The sequence below is a fragment of the Ischnura elegans genome, chromosome 11 (assembly GCF_921293095.1).
Source record: "Ischnura elegans chromosome 11, ioIscEleg1.1, whole genome shotgun sequence".
Classification (NCBI taxonomy): domain Eukaryota; kingdom Metazoa; phylum Arthropoda; class Insecta; order Odonata; family Coenagrionidae; genus Ischnura; species Ischnura elegans.
In genome coordinates, this window is record NC_060256.1 from 63,203,652 (window position 1) to 63,217,072 (window position 13,421).

Below are 13,421 nucleotides of genomic sequence, written 5' to 3' on the forward strand. Positions count from 1 at the left end.
TGGATGACCTGAATCCCTCCCTTTCTGTGCAAAGCTCATATGGCATTACGTCATCTCATTTCATTTTTCAAGCCTCCGAAGACATCTTTTTTTTAGCATCGTTCTCGGTTTCACTCTATCCTTCCTATTCAGTCTTGCGTGATATCCGCGTGGTGAATTCTTCCGACCTCCCATGGATTCCACATGCGTCGAATCCTGCTCACGAAATCCTCCTCCAATGTTCATTAATGGAGCGTCGGATGGCCTACTCCACGGGTTATTGCTTTCGCTTGTCATCATCTCCCGCGTTAGTTTCAGTCGGCTGGCGGTCTTGTGCCAGCACTAGGTCGTATTATGGCGGAGTAAATCGATTTGCGTCTTTGTAATGGGCATTAAATTTCAGTTTCAGGTGTTTACCTGCGTTATTGAATTATCTCTCTTTTAGATCGCCTCCTAGAAAAATTGACTTAACGAGGACGCGTAACTCCTTATCGATCGGTTGCATTTCACCTTTTTTCGCGACGTATTATCTAATTGTTTAAAACTAATTTTAACTAATTATAATTTTCAAGGTGTTTAGAGAAGGACTTCGTTTCGGAGATGTTTCGAGAAGAACCTTTGCTTCACGTAGAAACATTTAAAAGCTTATTTTGGGAGAGTTCTTCAAATCCTTGTCAAAATAACTTTGTTAATCTTAGCATGGCCGGATGTAAAGCTGCAGGAAATGGCTGTGCATTGGATTGTAAGAAAGTATTTGGCGAAAAATAACCCGATCATCCTAAAATATTCATGATCTGAATTTATGCCTCTTACAGTGCTATTTTTTTTTAATCTGATGCCTTTATTCTTCTTTTGAATATAACAGCATTGTCAGAGTGGCTAAACGGTAATTTAGAGTATGTATATCGTCGAAATATTTTTAGGGGATCGAAACAAAATTGGTCTTTTATTTGAAGGAACATTATTGGTAATACTGGAAGACTGTATAGCCTGGGCGAGGGTATTATTATAATGTTCCTCTTAAGCAATGTGAGAGTTTTTTCGCTCGACTTATTCACGTAATTTTCGCCTCTAAGCTGCTCCCTCTTTTCTCCTCTGCAACACCCTACTGCTGCACGCTCGTGTACTCTACGACATTATGATTATTATGATGTGGTTACAGAATGTTTATAAATGTATCTTAAGCAGTGAAATGTTGTCCTAGGCAATTATTATCACGAAATTTATACCAAAATAAAATGCATATTCATGTGTGTCGAAGATTTATGGGGTTAATTTTTTTGAGAATTCATCCAATCCTTCGCGGAAATATTTTAATTTTGCCAAGAACGAACGATAAGTTTCACGGAATTTCTTTGCGTTTGAATCCATTGCTTCATCGTAGCATGGGATTAATCATCCGACCTGTAATTTGGGGCTTCTGAAACTGCTTTACGTTCGCTAATTCTGCTAAGAACATGGCATTGTGTTGCGGTTATGAAACGGTCTTGAATGTATCTTTAACGGTGAAATATAGTCATAGGTAATCTATGTATCACGAAATCAACCCAAAAGAAGATATTATATCTTCGAAGCTTTTTAGGGTGGATTTTTTGAGAATTCATCAAATCCCGTGTGAAAATGTTTTAATTTTGACGAGAACAAAGGTGAAGTATCACGGGAATCTGAAACGCACTGCTGCTTTGCGTTCGTGTTTTCTGGGCACGACATGGTATTTTGATGCGGTCATTGATTGAACATAAATGTATCTTTCACAGTGAAAAGTTGTCCCACGCAATCCATGTATCACAAAATCATCCCAAAAGATATATTTTCGATGCTTTTTAGTGTTGTTTTTTTAGAATTCATCAAATCCTTAGTGGAAATATTTCATATTTTAATATTGAAAAAATGAAAAGTTTATAACGAAATTTCTGAAAATTTGAAATCATTGCTTCAGCGTTGCGTGTTTGTGTAGCGGGTTGATCATCTGACATGTAATTTGGACCTTCAGAAATACCGTGCTGTTCAACGTTCGTGTATTATGGGCGCGCCGCGGAATTATGAAACGGTGCTCTGGAGCTTCGAACATATGGCCCTGCTCGGCCTCTGGGTCGCTCTTTTGCGCCGCTCACCCGGCGACCCCTTTACGGTTTTCAGGGGCTGTGGCGGTGTGTGGGATTCAGAGAGAGAGAACGTGAAGTGTGACCTGCCCGCGCAAATGGCATTCGCGTGTACGAAAGACTTCCAAAACGTCTCTCCATGAAGTGCTTCGACTCCGGCCCCGCTGTATGTGCAGGCGGTGTATTTCTCCTCCGCCTTCAGATACATTCCTTTATCATGCATGGTTAAGCATGCACTTTGTGCGTGGTGATAATGATAATCAATTCTTTCTCCGTAGGATATAATTTAAAATATTCTTAAGATATATAGAAGATGCGTCTACCGCTCGTTTAGTGCATCCCAGGATTTTTTCCTAGCTTCCTAGATGAGAAGGATATTATTAAAACGTAGGTAATATTAGGAATCATTGAAGATGCGAATATCTTTCGTTTAATATATCCCAGGATTTTTTCCAGGCTTTCCAGATGAGGAGGGAAAATTGTGATAACATAGTTAATAATTCCTCAAAATTTGATGAAGTAACTGTTAAATCAGTGTTCCAACCCGAAGGGTGTGATTTGGTGAGGGTATAGCTCACCTCGAACTAATCCACGGGTGGAATATCGCACAATCAGAGTAGGGGGTCCTGGTCCTCTCGCTGGGCGTTTCGAGAATCTTTTGTGGGAGTGCGGGAAGGCTTCAGCCTGGGTTTGAAACCCCCAATCCTCAGATCCAAGCTATACTCACTATGCCACCTTGCTCCTTCAATAGCTAGTTTGCTATCCAGCTCTTCATGCTTCTTAAAAAATAATTAAATAACTATTAACTTAGTGATACCAGCCCAAAGGTTTTTGATTGGTGAGGGTATGGCTCATCCCAAACCAAGGCACAGGCATGTAAATATCACACAGTCTGAGTACGGGGGCCTGGTCCTTTCCATAGGCCATTTAGTAATGCGAGGATTTTTGTGTGGGGGTTCCTGAAGACTCCAGCTTGGGTTTGAACCCCCTTACCCTCATATCCAAGTGCTCAACCCACTACGCCACCTTGCTCCTCCAATAACTCTGAGCCATACAACTCTTAAGCATTTAGTAATTGAATATATTGTCAGTATCAGCTCCAAATTTCTTCAAATATGTCAAATTGTATATTGTTTATGCTAACTTAGTTCCCGAATTTGTAAACTTTTTTTTCACTTTTCTTGTTGAAAAAATTTTTATTTTCAACAAGTCGTTTCGTCTTTTTCCCTCATTGGTGGTACTATGAGGCAAGTCAGGGTGGTAGATTTCACTCCGCACTAAGCCACCTACTGTCTATACTTGGCGTTGGTGAGCGTATGCTACCTTGGTTATTCTATTGCCTTCATGTTAAATTTTATTTTGATTAAGTGTGAAACGCAAGGCTTTAACCAGCAAAAAATGTAACTAACCCAAAATTTGGGCCTAGGTTGAAGATTATACCACGTTTTTACAAAGCCATTTTCTGTTTGTATGTCCGTCCTGACAAAATATTGCGACTCAAATTGCCAATCGCTTCCTGATTAGCCATCGATTTAAAATTTTCGTCTCAGATCAGAACCAGATGAAAACGCTATATAAGGCTATTTATAGTTCTTCGGAAGCATTATGAGCTGCCATTTTCAACAATTATCATTTTAGACGATCATCATTATTTATTTTCTCCTTTCCTTAATGCTAAACTTATTTTGAATAAGTTTTAGCCACAATTGAATTGCACGTATTTTGATTGAACTTTGGCACAAGCTTGAAGGTTTTTCAAGTATTACCCAATTGTTTATATTTTTTAATTTAAAGAAGCAATTAATAAATTTTGGGCCAACCCGCGTCTTGTGGCGTGAAAGTCAACGTCTTTTTCCCTATGCCGGGACCCTATTGCTAACTTTGTGATGTGAACATTAGTTCTGAACAGGTCCTCTGCAGAGGGGAAGAAACGTTGACTTTTAAGCGGCAAGACGCATGTTAACCATAAAGTTTTATCAATTGGCAACGTATGGACCGCGGAAGTTTTAACAATTTCATAAAAGAAATATGGCCACGGATGTATTTTTTTAGTCTTAATTCTCCTTGTTAAGTTATTAGGTAGGTATTATCGTACAGAGTCTATAATCCGTTAACTTTGCGTTTCATTTTGCCCCGTTGCCAAATCGGTATATATCTCTGTCTCATGTATGGTTTTGTCGTAATTCCGAAAATCATTCGCGCACTGAATTATTCACGTTCGTCGGGTGTGTATCGGAAGTGAGTTTTATCGTGGGGAAAGCGCCCGCGGGAAGGACTTAATCTCCACGTGGTACGCACGCAGTAGGAGAGGAAGAGGCTGTACGCCTCGCGTCCGCCGTCGCGTGTGGAAAGGGTAAACCATCAAATGAATGATGTGCAGAGAGATGATGACCGGGGTGGGAGGTGATCTTTGGTAAGAGCTGGGATTAGCGTGCAGTAGACAGTCCGGGAATGGAAAGGCGTTTTCAAGGCATGAATTCGTGATTGGTCTGTGATTGGCCTGAGATTAGCTTTAACTATTCAAAATCTAAGCGATTGGGGCTGATCTAAAGCGTTATATTGACCGGGATTCCGTCGAGTTGAAGTTTGTGGACCTAAAACCTCAGTAGATTTCTTAACAGATCGTGCTCAATAAAAACCCAATGAAACTTATAAGTAAGTAGAATAATGGTCTACCCCTTTTGAATGGGCATTCGAATGGTATTTATTTAAATTCTAGTTTTCCTTTCACTTAACCATTCAGGATCGAAAATGTGTATTTCATTTCTTTTTTTGAAATAGTATTATTGCTTGTTTTTAAGCAGCTACAATTTACCTATGGAACTATGGAGCACTTTTCTTTATATGGCAGTTTGTTTACAAATTAGTGGAAAGTTGACAATTCATGTTATTTATTGGCATACTCCTTCACCTTGCTCACTCCTCAAGAGTATCTGATATCAATATTTCAAAGAGGTTTTGAAAGTAGTGCTGGACCTTCCTATTTCTGTGTCCCTCGAATTGATAGGGCAGTCTGATTATTATTTGTAGGCTTCAAATTTTTAAATTACTCGAGATTATCGTTACAATCAATCTATCAGCTCTGTAAAAATGGCAATTTTTTTCTACACATTACCGTACTGACGTATTAGGTTTTAAGCTAATAAATATACATAATAAGTGGTTTTCACAGAAAGAATCTGACTCGCTCAACCTTAATGTGTGATATTTTTACACGCCTTAAGCCTAATCTGGGGCGAGCACTATCCTTACCTATTCAGACATACTTTCGGGTTGGATCACGAAGTGAACGAGTGTTGTTATTGGATCCTGCGTATTTCAAATTGCTGAGGAGTAACATGTACATAAAATTCTATAGTTCTCTTTTAACTGTGTCCTAATTTTTTATTCTGTGATGAGTCATCATCGCCATTTTTACCTCAGAAAATAGCGCTAATATTATGTAATCGGCATGTAAATCATGTTAGTTACGTGCTATTTTACTGACTTTTAGGCTTTTTAAACCCGAGGATAATGTATTTCTAGCAGAATGTAGCTTTCAAAGTTTGTTTTATTGCTGGTGGCTCTCATTTGGAAGCTTATGATGGTTTTATCATCTATGTTTCATGTCTCACGTGAAACAAATGAAATGAGATTAGCATCCCGCTGATTGCGATAAAGCTTAATAAAGTGGGTCGGTAGTCAATTTTCCCCCCTCGAACCATGGCTTAAGTTTTAATCACCGACTCCTTTATGGGCTCATTTTTCCCCTCTCTCTTTTAAGCTGCAGCCGCATATTCTTGTTTCATCAAATTAAGTTTGCTATCTAAAACCTCACGAGGTCCTCAAAGTTTACTGTGCTGGCTTGGATATCGATTTCCCATGCCATTTGCCGGCTTTAAGTCGCGGCTTCCGTACCTTTTCCTGCATTTTCATTGTGGAGAACTTTGGATATTCTTGCTATTCCGGAAATGTGTTTGTGAAGGGCTTACCTTATTGGGAAAACAACGGAAATTAGAGCCATCTATTTCAAAGTTTATTGACTTATCCAGTTTCCTTTCGCGAAAATGCCGTAATTCAAATCATTTATAATTTCCTGCATGCTGAATTTTTTGCTATGAGTACTGAATTTCATGATAGGATGAATAAGGGGTACTAGATACAAGAGGTACTAGAGGTCATTTTAGAAGATGTTATAATATTCACACGAGATTAAGAAAGAGTAGATGAAAAATGTTGTACTTAAAACCTATTCTTGTATCACTCCTGTGTAATTATTTAATTTGCAACCTAATTCATATTTTCTGTCATTTTCAGGTAGTCTGACTGTTACTATTGTCTGTTTGAGTCGCCATTGGACTATTTCGTGTACGGTACGATATGCTTTCAATTTTTTGAAAATATTTGTAACATGATTCCTTTCCTAATGCAGTAGACTCGTCTTTAGAGGTAGTTCAATAATTTTAACCGATGGTGGATTAACTTAAATGTTGTGATGGTTAATTGATCTTGTGTTACAAGTGTATTGTTTGCAATTTCACCGAGTTATTTTAGGCATTTTTTGAAGTTATTATATGGAATTTTGGTTTTAAATTTTTTCTTTAACATTAATTGAATATCTCTTCTGATCAAGCTTGTACGAATTCAGAAATATGCTGTATTTTTGCCATTCTCTTCAGGGATAGCGTTCTGGGAGACACAATGACACAATTGATAATTCAAATTTGTAAATTTTATTGAAATAGCTGTTAAGTAATAGACCATGGTTTGCTGTTAACCGTCATTTTAAGAACCGGTGCCATTTTTTTCAAGTGTTGGAATAGTTAAAATATTTTGGCAGCTATTGGAAGGTAATGACGTGGCAGTGATGGCATTAAGGAAAGGCAAAGACACTTTGAGAATCACTGTCAACAATTGATTTCATGATCGGTTGCTTTTTTCTTTCTCTTTACCTCAATTTTTTATGTTTATTAGAGTATCCTAGAATGATAGTCAACATTTTTGGCCAACGTGTCGATATTTTTTTAAACTATAAAATATAGAATATGTTATTAAGTAGCTCACAGATTATACAGCCATCGTAGAATATTTATTTTCATAAAATGACACGAAAAAAAAAATATCGAATCGTTGGCGAAAAATTTTGGACATCATGAACTGTTGCTTAGTTAATACTCAATTGTAATTTTTTACAGAGTTTAACTTTCATTGTTGTGCTACTGAATGTTGACGGCATTGTTGTAAGATGAAGAGCTCCACTCCTGTAGGCGTGCAAATCGGTTAGTTCATAGAAATATTCGGTGTGGGATCGGTAGTCATCGTTTAATGCGAGGAACGTTCCAAATCCCCTGTTGACCTCGTTTTCAAATCTGTGGCGTGATTTTTTTTTCCAGTAAGGCGAGTGCATTGGTGTCCAGCTCAGGGGATGGGGAATCTTGTCCGGATGACCGGCGCGCATTTCCGTCGATTATATCGACATGAAATCCCGCACAGAAATATTCCAATTTTTTGTTTGTGTGCCCTACTTCAGTTTAAATGTTAACTCTCTCGACTCTACATTGAGCCGCATCATATTCAAATCGTGGAAGTTATATGAAAAGAATGGAGAGTTGATATTCTTGTTACCCTCAGGTTCATATTTATTTAATTATTCAAAAACAGTCGTTATGGCCTTTACATTGAATCTAAAACTTAAAATTTGCAGCTTTAACAAAGATAGACTGTAAGATAACTTCGAGGGCCGTCTTTTTCAACCTACAATGGACGAAATCAGAAGACGAAATGATTTATTAAAAATAATTTCATTGCTAAATGTTGAGCATACTTGTGGTGTCCTTTCGACATAATCGCGTCGGCGGTTGAGGAATTGGTCGTGGATGTGGACAAGCTTTACTATACTTTCTTCTTGCCTCCAATGACTGGCAATGAATTATGCCTTTCTCCTGAATCTCATCGCCCGCTTGAAAATGCCATCTAGCCGCATCTTCATTTCAGCGTAAAGATTGAAGTCCCACGGCATTAGGTCGGCATTGCACGGCGGGTAATCAAAAATGTCCCATTGAAATTGCTCAAGGAGCAGTTGGGCTGAATCAGCGCTAAGATGCATTACCTTTGAAGCGTTGTCATGAATCAGAACACTTCCAAAAGTCAGATGTCCTTCTTTTGTTTCGAATGGGAATGGAAATAATGTTTCACAGTTTCACAGTCTAGCCACATAGCAAGATAGATCCTTTTTTGTCGGCATAAAGGTCAAGATATGTCAATGCTGAAGCCATTCGGAGAGTTTTCTGGCTCTCTCCGCTGTGCTTACTTGGCGGGAGAATCAATTGAGGCAGTGTAGTTAATTAGATTGCCGCTAACCTTAAACTAACAACTTGCGGTAAGAAATGACTTGATCGAGTGGTGCGAAGGACGCGCAATTGCCCTACCTGCGCAGTACCCGCCTATCGCTTGTATGGTGTTTTGCTGAGCTATCGGAGGTTGAAAAAAAATCCAATAAAAACTTGAAGATTCAGGAGAAGATGTTTTTTTCAAACTTCTTTAACGATTCGAAGGGCGCTAAGATATTCAGGGAAGGGTAGATAGACGGAATAGTGTTGAACAAGGTAGGAATCCTGTAAAGAAAGCGGTCTCTATGAGAGAGAAAGGCGTAATTTAGGTTGGTGTAGTTGGTGGTTAATACGAAGGCGAATGTGTAATGAAAAGAATTTTAGTATTTTAGAGGATCGTTACTTACGATATAAGGCAATGCAAATGAAGGAAAGATCATTAATATTCTTACGGGTGGATAGTGGGGCCAATATAGGGCAGACATTATCTCAGAGCGAGAAGAATTTCGAATGTGAGGAAGTCAGAGTTGGGCAACCGAAATAACTACTGAAATTGTTTCGACATTCAAAATACAGGTTTATCAAAAATTATGGTAATATACTCAAATAATTATTTTTCAAACTCTATAGCAGTTTAGAAATTGAAAAAGAAAATTATAGAAGGAGCTAATTAGGCTTTCCTAGTAAAAAGAAGCGATTTTTTGCGTTGTTTTCTTGTTCTGCTGTGGCTTTCTAAATATTTTATTCCTGTATTCAATCTATCAATAGGTATTATTATCCGTCTTAGACTTTCGTTCAGCTACCCCATCCCTCTCTGATTGTCTTATGTTTTTAACTTTTTATTAGGATTAGTACTTCCAATTACATTACATTAATTTTTTATCATTACACATTCCTAATATATTATTTATATTATATGTGTTTCGAAAAACGGAAACACAAATTTAAAAGCACGAAAATTTGAGCTATTTTAGTAAGAGGAAGATCGTGGGGATAGGATGTCAGAGATTTCTCAGAGGCTGCCCTACCCTAGCTTGAGTGCCTTTAGGAGGGAACTTCATGTGCAGCACTCCTTCCGTCGGATGGGACATTAAGCCGTGGCCCCTTGCCGCCTTTCGTTATTGGGAGGCTTATGTCGATGCCGGGTTTCTTACTTTCTTTCTTACGACCGGATACTTTGGACGTAATAATTAATTAATTATATAAAAAATTATTTGAGACGAAAAAGTCGAAAATATAATCATAAAATTTAAGAAATTTTATACAAGAATTGCCATGAGAAAAAATTCCCCTGGACCGGGAATCGAACCACGGACCTTTGGCTTTCCGGGCCACTGCGCAGACCACTACGCTATCCAGGTTCCTTAATTCTCATGGCAATTATACCGAGGCTCATGGTACTAGGCCTAACACCTAGTACCATGAGCCTCGGTATAATTGCCATGAGAATTAAGGAACCTGGATAGCGTAGTGGTCTGCGCAGTGGCCCGGAAAGCCAAAGGTCCGTGGTTCGATTCCCGGTCCAGGGGAATTTTTTCTCATGGCAATTCTTGTATATTTCACCGCCGTTCACGCGGCAGGTTTAGAAATATTTCACATAAGAAATTCTGTTTTCATTTAAACCATGCTCAAAACAGCGCTATTCTTTTATAATAACCATGTATATATATTATCATGGAAATTTTCTTGGAGTGTCTTAGGGCTACCTTGCCTATCATGGAATAAGATACATAGGTCCAAACTGCATCTTTGTAGTTTTTAAATGTCTTTACTGTGTAGTTGAATATTAGGGTGATCTATATAAAATGGAAAAATTAATCTCATCTTCATAGCCGGTGATAGTTTAATGCATTTAGTCGACGTTACGGATTTGAATTTGCCTATTACTATTACAATCGACTATACACTCTAATAATGCAATACGTGATGGCAATTTTAAATGTTACCCGCAAAGCATTTGGATTTGGGATAAAGGATTCGCATGAATTGGTATTAAAAAAAAAATTAAATTATACTTTTGCGTTATTACACCGCTGATTAATATTTTTTGATGCATTAAAGATGTAAATGCATTTGTTTCTCAATTTGAATGGTTATTCAGGCAATTTATGTTCATATTTATTTTGGTTAGAAAGCTAAGGAATTCAGAGTTGTATCATTTTTCAAGTACGAGTAATGACGGTTCAAAACTATCGAATATTTTTTCAGTTTTTGTTCGTTGACTTAGAAGCGGTGATCATAGCTTGCATCCAAGGAAGAATCGGTTGGTGCCCTCCAGCAAAGCACGGCTGAGCTACAAAACATTTGCGGATGCACAATCCCTAATATTTGTATTAGCTAGGTACGGCGTTTGTGTGGCCTTGCAATCTGCAGAGAAATGTTCGTGCTATAAATGCTTGGCCTACTTTGTCTGTCCCATTGATCATATAATCCCGTGGCACAACTTGAAGTGTAGTCATACAGGAAGATGTAGAATGGGTTTAATTTATTGCATTGTCTTCTGAATTCAAGATCATGGGCTCTTTATTTCTGATCTAAAGTAGTAATCTATGAAGAGAATTTTATGGGGTGGAAGGTAATGATTAGTTATGACGGAAAAAATATTCTTTCTCAGTCGGATATTCTCTTATAATTTTAAAATTAGTGAACTCGTAGGTTGCTCCTTATGTTTCTTGAGTTGGTGGCGTCATTTAAGTCCCTGGTCATTAACCTGTTGTCGGAGAACCGATCATTAAGTGTACGCATCACTTATAAGAATGTCAAATCCGTATAACCACGCGAGGCCGAGACGAAGAAGTTGGTATAGCTGAGACGCGATGACCCTCTCGGCAGAAGCGCGTGACGTCGTCAACTAATCTGCGAAAGGGTTGAAACCAAAGATTTTTCGGTGCTAATGGCTCCAGAAGGAGGAGAAGTATCGGAGAATGGCAAAATACTCGTATATTTATTTTTCAAACTATGTCGAAACTAAGAAATTGAAGAAGAAAAATTATAGAAGGAGCGTATTAGGCTTTCCTAGTCAAAAGCGAATTTTTTTGCATTGTTTTCTTCGTTCTGTTGTGGCTTGCTAAATGTTTTGTTCTTGTATGGGGGCGTTCAATCAATCATTTGGGATTGTAATCCATCATAGACTGCGTTTCATCTTTCTCATACCTGTCTCATTGTCTTCTGTTATTAAAAGAAAGATCTGAGGTTTTGAGGATCTGAGGTTCTGTTATTAACTTTTTATTAGGGTTAGTGATTCCTAATGCATACATTTTTTATCATTATATTATCCAAATATACTATTTATATTATATGTATTTGGAAAAACGGAAACGAATAGAAAGCACAGGAATTTAAGCTAATATTAAGAAATATATCAATCTATATTGACATTTCCTAACATGTACCTATTAGCTAAATTATTCAAGATTTCGATAGTTGTTCTCTCGGCAGGCAAATTTTCCTGCAGTTATTCCTCGCTGCGTTTGCATCTCGATAAAACTACGTTGCATAGCTTACAGCACCGCGGTTGAGGATTCAAGGTACATTTTGTGGGAAGTGTTCGTGTCAGGAAGGATTCTATTTTTGATTTCAGTCAGGTTTTCTCCCCGTATCATACGAAATTTGGCTTTTCATGAATAAAAAGTCTTTTCTGCATTGTTTTCTTACTCGTCTGTAACATTCCATTCTCAAGTGCTTTATTTCTGCATTCCATCATAATCCGTCCTGGTCTCCGGTTCAGCTGCCCCCGTGTCTGTTTGCATGCTATTTTTGAACTCTTTCCAAGTGCCTGCCTCCATCCTGCCCCCGATGAGACGTCGGCAAGTGAAAGTGGTGCGAAGGACCTTTCAGCAGAATGTCTACCCGCATCCTTCCCTCCTCCTATCCTATCCAAAATTTAAACCTTTCGCTTCCCCTGCAATAGCTTTGCTCCGTTAAAGAGATTATCCAGGAGATCGTGGGACTTAAACCAAATTTGAGTGGATCAGCGTCTGAAGCATTCTCTCTAATTGGGTTTCCCATTTCTTCCCAGTTTTTTTGGCAATATTTTTTTTTCCTGAAAGTCTTCGATTGAAACGAAAAAAGGCAAAAATTGGAGTTTGCTGGAGGGTGCTGAAGCCCGCAGTCTTTTCTCATTGACCTTTTCAATCTTTGAATAGGGGTTGAAGTTAACTGTTATCGATGGTGCCTGTGCTTTCTCTTTTATTTTGAAGAATTGTTCAGGGTTATTTTGGAAATTCGGAATGAGTGCTTTCAAAATAACTTATCTCTAGTATTGAAGCATTTATCTAGTTCTGGATAAAGTTATTTATGAAATCAGTATACTGGCATTCAGTGGTGGATCCAGAAAGAGGCTAGGTGGGACTATATCAAGCCCCTGGTGTATCCAATTTACACTCGATAAAACGATAATTTTTTCGGACCCTCACAAACTGCTAGGAGGTTACCCTCCGGGCCCTAGCCCTCCACCTAGTCCTCCCCCCTTGTCCCTGTTCTGGATCCTTGTCTCAGCTGGTACATAATCTAAAAGGATATAAGTTCATTTATTATTAATAAAAAATGCTTTTACACTGAGTTTTTTTTGCATGGGGTAATGAGTTTTCGCTCCTCAGTGACGCCTTTGAAAATCCAATTTGGGTTACTGCGCATTATATTTAGTTCCAGATCTGTTCCTTAAATATTACGTAAATACTTAAATTAACAACATTATTCAAAAAAATATTTATGGAAGCAACATTGCGTGGGAATGGTCGTCTCGTTTTAATGATATTTTCGATTATTAGAACGATTTATTTTCCGACGAAATACTGTAATATCGAGTAGATAGTATTCTTCGATGAGTCTTAGTAATGGACATGATAGTAATGAAGTGATACGTTTGCTATCGGCAGAAGCTTGACACACTTATTTTCATTCATGCTCTTTGTTTTCGGTGTCCTTCGATTATGCAAACCGGCCTTCTCAGTACCTAACCAATCATTCCTAACAGCGATAGCTTTTTAAGCCACGCTGTGGAATTTAGACCCTATGATGCTTATGAAAGACT

At 38.2% G+C, this 13,421-nt stretch overlaps 1 protein-coding gene across 4 annotated transcripts in view; it reads left to right on the forward strand.

Annotated features, from left to right (window-relative positions):
* The window catches only part of LOC124168311 (synaptosomal-associated protein 25), a 460,832-nt gene that overhangs the window by 125,213 nt on the left and 322,198 nt on the right, over positions 1–13,421 (forward strand). The gene's annotated exons all lie outside the window — the stretch shown is intronic.